Below are 9,458 nucleotides of genomic sequence, written 5' to 3'. Positions count from 1 at the left end.
GAAATACATGCACAATGAAAAAGGAAGAGTTTGCCATACATCACAATCATTGTGGGGGATATCCAAGCACACACCATTAAGAATGAAATCCATACCATGGCATGCTCCACGAGCTAGAGGGAGCCCCAGCTGACAAAGCGTCAAGGCCCCAGCTGACAAAGCGTCAAGGCGAGTTAAGCAGCAGAGTGAGTTCGGCAGCAGGGCGAGGTGGCCAGGGCCCCCCACTCTGCCCATCTGTTCCCTGACCTCAACTAAACCGCAGTCCCCAACCTATTGGCGTAATAAACCTTAAACAAAACTTTGCAGGTAAGAAGCCAGCAGGGGTGTGGGGGCTTTCCAGTGTTTTGCACAGCCTGCAGCATGTACAATTATCTTTCTGTTGGACAGAAGTCATGGGTGTGCTCTCAGTGCAATGAGCTCCTGGCTCTCCGGGAACGACTTCATTTCCTTGAGGCCAAGGTGGCTGACCTGGAAAAGCTGAGAGAGGCAGAGAGGTGTGTGAAGGAGGCCTTCAGGGACGTTATAGCTGTGTCCCACTCCAACGATGATAGCTCTTCTGCTATCATGGAGAACGATGGTCTCAGGGAAGGAGAGCATCCAGCTGAGGAAGAGGGAAACGATCCCTTAGAAGGGACCCATTCCTTGGAGGATGAGCAGCTATCCTCTCGTGCCGAGGATATCTCTCCAAGGGGTGGAGGGATCCTTGTAGTGGGTGATTCGATCATTAGGAACATAGATAGTGGGGTGTGTGATGGGCGTGCAAACCGCAAGGTGTTTTGCCTGCCTGGTGCGAAGGTTGCGGATATTGCCCGTCGTTTAGATAGTTTGGTAGACAGTGCTGGGGAGGAGTCAGTGGTCATGGTGCATGTTGGCACCAACGACATGGGGAAATGCAGCCGTGAGGTCCTGGAAGCAAAATTTAGGTTGCTAGGTAGGATGCTGAAAGCCAGGACCTCCAAGGTGGCTTTCTCTGAAATGCTACCGGTTCTATGCGCAGGACCAGCCAGACAGGCACAGCTTTGCAGTCTCAATGCGTGGATGAGATGTTGGTGTCGGGTGGAAGGGTTTGGATTTGTTAGCCACTGGGGAACATTTGGGGACAAGCCGGGCCTGTACAAAAGGTATGGGCTCCACTTGAACCAGAATGGAACCAGACTGCTGGCACTTAAAATTAAAAAGGTGGCAGAGCAGCTTTTAAACTGACTGAGGGGGGAAACCCGACAGGAGCTGAGGAAGGTCCGGTTCGGAATAAACCTCCCCCTTGGGATAAAGACCAAAGAAATGAGGAAATTTTAAAAGGGGTAGGCCTAGAAGTAGGCATTGTGAGAGCAGGGGCACAGGATATCAATTCAGAAGGGCAAAATTACCACAGGCCAAACCACAAGTGCCAAAGACACTTGAAGAGAGACACTGCTTACAAGTGCCTGTACGCTAATGCTAGGAGCCTCTGAACCAAGATGGGAGAACTGGAGTGCTTGGTCTTAGAGAAGAGCATTGATAAAGTGAGCATAACGGAGACCTGGTGGAATGGAGAAAACCAGTGGGATATGGTTATCCCTGGACATAAACTATATTGGAAGGACAGGGAAGGACGTATTGGTGGCGGAGTCACTCTATACATGAAAGAAGGCATTGAATCCAGCAAGCTCGAAACCCCAAAAGAGGCAGACTCCTCCACAGAATTGTTGTGGGTGGTGATACCATGCCCGAGGAGGGATTTAATACTGGGAACGATCTATCGTCCCCCAGATCAAAATGCTCAGGGAGACCTTGAGATGAGATATGAAATTGAGGAAGCATCCAAACTAGGAAATGTGGTAGCAATGGGTGACTTCAACTACCCAGACATAGACTGGCTGCATATGTGTTTCAGTCATGACAAAGAAGCAAAATTACTAGATATTCTAAATGACTATTCCCTAGATCAGTTGGTCATGGAACCGACCAGAGGGACGGCAACCCTGGACTTAATCCTCAGTGGGGACCGGGACCTGGTGCGAGATGTAAGTGCTGTTGAACCGATTGGGAGCAGTGACCATAGTGCTATTAAATTAAACATACATGTAAATGGCCAATTGCCAAGAAAATCCAACACGGTCACATTTTGACTTCAAAAGAGGAAACTTCACAAAAATGAGGGGATTGGTAAAAAGAAAGCTGAAAAACAAAGTCCAGAGGGTCACATCACTCGAAAATGCTTGGAAGTTGTTTAAAAACACTCTATTAGAAGCTCAACTGGAGTGCGTACCGCAGGTCAGAAAAGGTACTTCCAGGACCAAGAAGATGCCAGCATGGTTAACAAGCAAAGTCAAGGAAGCTCTTAGAGGCAAAAAGTCTTCCTTCAGAAAATGGAAGTCTTGTCCAAATGAAGAAAATAAAAAAGAACACAAACTCTTGCAAAAGAAATGCAAGAAGACAATAAGGGATGCTAAAAAAGAATTTGAGGAGCACATTGCTAAGAACATAAAAACCAACAACAAAAAATTCTATAAATACATTCAAAGCAGGAGACCATCTAGGGAGGCGATTGGACCCTTGGATGATAAGGGAGTCAAAGGTGTCCTAAAGATCGATAAGGAGATTGCAGAGAAGCTAAATGAATTCTTTGCATCTGTCTTCACAGTGGAAGATATAGGGCAGATCCCTGAACCTGAACTAACATTTGCAGGAAGGGATTCTGGGGAACTGAGACAAATAGTGGTAACGAGAGAGGAAGTTCTAGGCTTAATGGACAATATAAAAACTGACAAATCAGCAGGCCCAGATGGCATCCACCCGAGAGTTCTCAAAGAACTCAAAGGTGAAATTGCTGATCTGCTAACTGAAATATGTAACTTGTCCCTCAGGTCCTCCTCCGTGCCTATAGACTGGAAAGTGGTAAATGTAACGCCAATATTCAAAAAGGGATCCAGAGGGGATCCCGGAAATTACAGGCCAGTTAGCTTAACTTCTGTCCCTGGAAAACTGGTAGAAAGTATTATTAAAGCTAGATTAACTAAGCACATAGAAGAACGAGCCTTGCTGAAGCAGAGCCAGCATGGCTTCTGCAAGGGAAAGTCTGTTGGTCAGTGACGCAGGTTGTGAGACTCACAGACAAGGTTTTTAGCAGAGAGAGAGAAACCTGAAGCAGAAGGGTTAAGCTGTGAGAACAGAGTTCCAGACAATCAAGGTCAGTGTGGCTGGCTGAGAGTGTGATAAGGTGGGAACTGGCAGGATCTCAGAGTGTGGGGGAAGAAATGTCAATGGAGAAAGATGTCTCTAATGTCTTTGCCTAGTAAAGACTCTTACATGAAACTTGCCTGGCCTGTCTTATTCCTGTTCTAAACGGCTTTTGGATTCAAACCACGTCTGACCTACACACGCAATTCGCAAAAGGGGTTATGGGCCCAGATTATGAGGCGTGGTAGCGGGTTCGAGAGCCGGTGAAGTGGCGTTGTTGCAGAGAGAAACAAAGCGCAAGTAAGAGGCAAGTAAGAGTGGGCAACATGGCTGTAAATCTGTCTTCCGGGATGCCGATGGAGAGGCTGAATGCTGTAAATTACTCCAGCTGGAAGTGGAGAATGAGAGCTGTTCTGATTAAAGAGGATTTGAATGATGTCGTGGAAAAACCCCCTCTGGCAGCTCCTTCAGCAGCGTGGCTGAAGAAAGACGAGAAAGCGAAGGCTTTTATTACTCTGGGGCTATCAGATTCACAACTGTGGCTGGTGAGTAATGAGCCGACTGCTAATCAGATGTGGGGAAAGTTAAGAGCCGCGCATGTACAGCAAACTGTGGGAAGCAGGCTGTGTTTAGCACGGAAGCTATATCAGATGCGTTTTACAGATGATGTGACTATGGAAGAGCATTTGGCTGAATTTCGTAGATTAAATGCAGAGCTGCAAGATCGAGGCGTTCATCATAATGACTTGCAGATGGTTTATCTCCTGTTATCTTCATTTGATCAAAAATGGGACGTGCTGGTCGCTGGTCTGGAAAGTCAACCTGACGGGAATCTAACTTTGGACTTTGTGGAACAGAAACTTCAACAAGAGTGGTATAGGAGGAAAGAGAATAAGAAAATAGACTTAAAAGAGGCTGAGACTGTGTCTGTACAACAACGAAATCAAAGAAGCAGGGAAGAGACTAAAACATGTTATTTTTGTGGATCACGTGGGCATATACAGAGACATTGTTTAAAGAAGAGGAATTACAGAAACTTTGAAAGTCAGAGAGCAAGCGTGAACTTTGTTTCTAAGGAGAGCAATAAACTCATTAACTCTAAATGGCTTCTTGACAGTGGAGCGTCTAATTGCCTAATCACAGACTCTAGTTTATTTTACACTTCAAAGCCGACGCAGGAGAAACTTTATCTGGCTGACGGATCAACTCAGGACGCTACTGCGAGAGGAACGCTGAAGATGGGTAATTTGGGAATTTTAACAGATGTATTACTGATTTCTGGTTTAAAATATAACATTCTATCAGTGAGAAAATTGGCTCAAATAGGTTGTAAAGTTACATTTGAAGGGGATAGATGTTTTGTGAGAAAAGACGGTGAAATATGCATGCAAGGGAAATTACAGAAAAATATGTTTATGGTTGAGTGCAAGCTTGATAAAGACATGTGTGCTTGGATAGCGGTAAATAAAGAGAAACATGATAATTGTGTCCATGAATGGCACAGAAAACTAGCACACGCCCATTTTCAAAAGATACAAAACACCCCAAAATATAGTCAAGATTTGAAGTTAAAACACTGTGAGCATGTGGATGAGTGTGAGGTATGTTATAAAACAAAAACGACTGTGAATCCAGTAAATAAGAGCTGTGAAAGCACGACTACAAAACCCTATCAACTTATACATGTGGATTTAGCTGGACCTTTTCAGTGCTCAAAAGGTGGAGCAAGGTTTTATTTAGTGATTGTGGATGATTTCTCCAGATTTACACATGTGTTCTTATTGAAAAAGAAAAGTGATGCAGAAGAGAAATTAAAGGCATTCATACAGAGAACAGAAACACAACATGGGGTTGTTATCAAAAATATCAGATCAGATAGAGGTGGTGAATTTACCAGTAATTCATTTCAAACATATTTGGAAAAGAAGGGGATAATTCAAAGTCTAACTGCTCCCTTCAGCCCATCCTCCAACGGAACAGCAGAGAGGAGGAACCGGTCATTGCAGGATTCATTGAGAGCAATGCTAGCAGATGCTGATATGAATAACACTTATTGGGGTGAATGTATTCTGTACACTGTTTATATTCAGAATCGCCTAATGCACAGAACAATAGGCATGTCTCCCTATGAGAAACTGACTGGAAGAAAACCCAGGGTGAAACACATAGAACGTTTTGGGGCAAAATGCTGGGTACATGTTGCAAAACAGTCAAGAGAGCAGGCAGGACGCATTTTGGGATTTCAGAATTCATATTATAGAGTTTGGTTACCTGAGAAACAACAAGTAGTGTTAAGCAGAAACATAAAAGTGATAGATAAACCTTGGAGAGACAGTCAAACAGTGATCTTAGAGAGTGAAAACAAACAGGAAGCTGCGGATGTTCCTTTCGGGCAGCAAATTCCATTAAAAACTGCATTAAAAGATTTAATTCATAGTGGCAAACGTACTGTTAAAAGACTGAGAAGTGAAGACATGACAACACATGATACAGAAATACCTAGTACTAGTGGTGCTGGTCCGAGTAAAATTGAAAGTGAAGAAGAAATGGAAATAGATACGGTCAGGAAATCAGAGAGAAAAACGAAAGGTCAACCTCCTCAGAGATTTGCATTTAATGTCACACAACAGAATAATGAGACAGATGAAATTCCAGTAGAATGGGAAAAAGAGGGACCAATAGATAAAGAAACAATGGATCTAATGTGGAAGTTTTGTGTTGAAGAATGAAATGTAATTGTATCATCAAATAAAAGCAAACATGAATCTGTGAAACTTGTGTAAATAAAGAATAAAGAGAAACTGAACTGAACTGAAACTGTAAATAGAAACTGTAAGAAACCATGTACTGAAATGTATTTGTAATGAAAAGTTAATGTTGTAGAAATGTAATAATTGTAACATGAAGTTTTGTAGTCTGTAAGTCTCAGGTGGGGGCTGTTGGTCAGTGACGCAGGTTGTGAGACTCACAGACAAGGTTTTTAGCAGAGAGAGAGAAACCTGAAGCAGAAGGGTTAAGCTGTGAGAACAGAGTTTCAGACAATCAAGGTCAGTGTGGCTGGCTGAGAGTGTGATAAGGTGGGAACTGGCAGGATCTCAGAGTGTGGGGGAAGAAATGTCAATGGAGAAAGATGTCTCTAATGTCTTTGCCTAGTAAAGACTCTTACATGAAACTTGCCTGGCCTGTCTTATTCCTGTTCTAAACGGCTTTTGGATTCAAACCACGTCTGACCTACACACGCAATTCGCAAAAAAGTCCTGTCTCAGTAACCTATTAGAATTCTTTGAGAGTGTCAACAAGCATTATACAGCCACGAGAGTGGCTGTATACTATAGCCAGCATGGATTTTTCACATTCCACAATGTTAAATGGAAAATACCCCCGCATGCCATTCTGATGCTTCCCATAAACTCATTTCAAAACAAAACCTTACAAAACTTATACTTCTGAACTCAGAAAGGCTTGCTTAACAACCCTGTCAATTTTCATGGCAATACACAAAACAGTTAGACAGAATCAGGAGTTCAAAGTCTAAAGAGAGAGAGAAGAACCTCAGAGCCCTTTGGGACTTTTTTCTGCCAGAGTTCTCATAATCTGTTGAAATTCATTAAAAATCAGCCATGTTCACAGAGTACCTGTAATCCTAATACTGACCTTGCCCCATACTCTGACCTTCATCTACTGCAGTTTAAAAGTAAAAAAATGCCTGGTTGATTTTTAATTAATTTAAGAAATTTTGGCTGGAAGCCTATTATAACGTGGGGCATGCTCAGTAAGGACCAACTGTCAGTGTTCTAAAAGCCTCACAGCTGCTGGGCTTGGCTAATCACCACACCAGACTTGATTTCAGTTGAGACAGTCATGGCTTCCCTCAAAGAATCCTGGGAAATGTAGTTTGTGAAGGGTGCTGAGAGGAGACTCCTATTCCCCTGAGAGAATGGGTAACAGTCAGCCACTCTGATTGAAGGTCTGTGAGAGGAACAGGGCGTCTCCTAGCAACTCTCAGCACCCTTCACTAACTACACTTCCCAGGATTCTTTCAGAATAGATAAATAAATAATGATAAATAAATAAATTAATTAATAGATAAATAAATAATGATTGTCCAAAGTGTAATAGAGGCCTGGTGTGGATGTGGCCAGGGACAGCTTTGTTTTAAATTTGGGTGGGAGGTAGGGTTGCCAGGTTCAGGGCCTGAGACTGATCCTGTATCTTTAGGAGAAGAGAAAGTCAGCCAAGTGCAGGTGTTCTTGCAACAATGTAATGGGAAAAACCACAAGGTAGAATTCTCCCCTCCCCCTGCCCAATTTTGAAAGATACAGAAGACATCTTGGTTGCCAGGCCCAGCCTGGTCAGTTTTACCTATCCTAATCATGATTGCATAGGAGTATATCCGATTCAACTCAATAATCATACAAATGATCAGACCTACCTTTTCCCTCCTTCCCCTTTCCTCTCCCTTCCTCCTCCCCTCCCCTCTTCCTTCTTCCGCCTCCCCTGCCCACTCCATCCCTCCATCCCTACCCCCCTGGTCAGTTTTACCTATCCTACGCAAGATTGCACGGGAGTAAATCCCACTGAACTCAATAAACATGCAAATGACCACATCTTCTTCTCCCCTCCCCCTCCTGCCTGTTCCCATCCCAGTCCTCCCCTCTGCCTTTCCACCTCTCCCTCCTTCCCCTCCTCCCTTCCCCATCCCCTGTGGTCAGTTTCATCAATCCTAAGCATGATTGCCATGTGTGTGTGTGTAAATCCCACTTAACTCAATAAGCATGCAAATGATCAATCCATTCTCAGCAAACTTGCGCAGGATCCCGTTTCTTACCTCCCGGATTAAAAAGCAAGGAAATTCACTAATATGCAAAAAAAACCTTGCGGTTTAAGAATGTAGCTATAGCCCACAGATATTTCTACCAAACTTTAAAAAGCAGGGAAATTGGGCAGCTATAGTGAATGCACCAGGGGAGCAGGAGACCTGAACTCCTCTCTGAGATATTGTACTGCCCTACAAAGTTGTCAAAATGCAAACACAATTTGGGTTGGTCTTTCACAGTCCAATCCACTTGCTGTGTAGCTTGGAAGAATTTGGTAACATGGTGTGCATTTCGTGCAGGTATTTGCACGGGAAAACATAAAAAGGTTCCCAAATACGAGGGTAAAGAAAGCTCATCTGGTTCTTGTCCCCATAGGCCTTGACCTTCAATCACCTCTTCTGGGTCTTCATTGGCAGCTGTATCGGCAACTGAAAGGGGAAAGACATAGAGAAGTCTACCAGCAAGCCTTGAATATGGACAAGAAACTCCCGAATAAAAGTGTACAGTATCAAAAGAAGAGCATGCAGCGAGCAACCACAGTGTACTACATTGGTTGTTTTCAATACCTCGTTGCCCCCACCCATACTTGCTGTCACCAGTCCGAGTGGTTGCCTTGGGGCAAGCTGATGATGACTTACCCAACAGTCCACATTCCTCGAGGTCACTTCTGTTGATTGTGGTCGTTTCACTTGGCCTTGATGAGCCCACGTGGAGTGCTGGTGGTGAAGCTGCTGTTTCCGCACAGGTCTGGCTAGAGGATGGAGTCTGGGGAGTGTCATTGTTCTTACGCACATGCAGACTTCGGGCCACTCGTAGCAGAGTCACGCTGGCATCCCCTCTGAGGATGTTGTGCAGTTGTTCAAGGTATGGGCAAGTGGTCCTGCTGTTGCCGGATTTAGAGTTGTGGCCTACTACCCGTCTGTACTCTGCCCTCATCACCTTTGTCTTATTCCTGCACTCCATGGCCGTACGACAGTGCCCTCTGCTCACCATCTGTTGTGCGATGCTTTCAAACGTGTCAATGTTTCGGTGGCTGCTTCTCAATAGTCCTTGTACCTTTGATTCGCCCCAAATGTCCAACACGTCCATGACCTCGCAGGAACGCCAGCTGGGACCTCTGGCCCCACTGACACATTCATGGGCCACAACCTGATGGGAGCGGTGTCCTTGCAGTTCCATCCTTTCTCTTCTGTTCCTTTCCCTGTACAGGGGCTCAGCGGCATCACTAGCGGGAGTGCAGGGGGGTGCGGACCTCCGGTGCGTGCCCTCCCAGGGGCATGGACGAGGTGACTGGGCTTGTGCGCGTGTGAGCGTGCACTCAAGGCCAGCTACCCCGTCCATGCCCCTGGGAGGGCATGCGCCAGAGGGGCACCCAGCCGGAGAAGGCCTGGGAATGTCGGAACGCCTCCCTCGCCCCACTGACGCTGCTCACACGCTCGCCCACCAGCCCGCCCGCCCGCCTCCAAGGAGTTGGAACAGCCT

The sequence above is a fragment of the Rhineura floridana genome, chromosome 4 (genome assembly GCF_030035675.1).
Source record: "Rhineura floridana isolate rRhiFlo1 chromosome 4, rRhiFlo1.hap2, whole genome shotgun sequence".
Classification (NCBI taxonomy): Eukaryota; Metazoa; Chordata; class Lepidosauria; order Squamata; family Rhineuridae; genus Rhineura; species Rhineura floridana.
Note: the sequence above shows the minus strand (reverse complement) of the source record.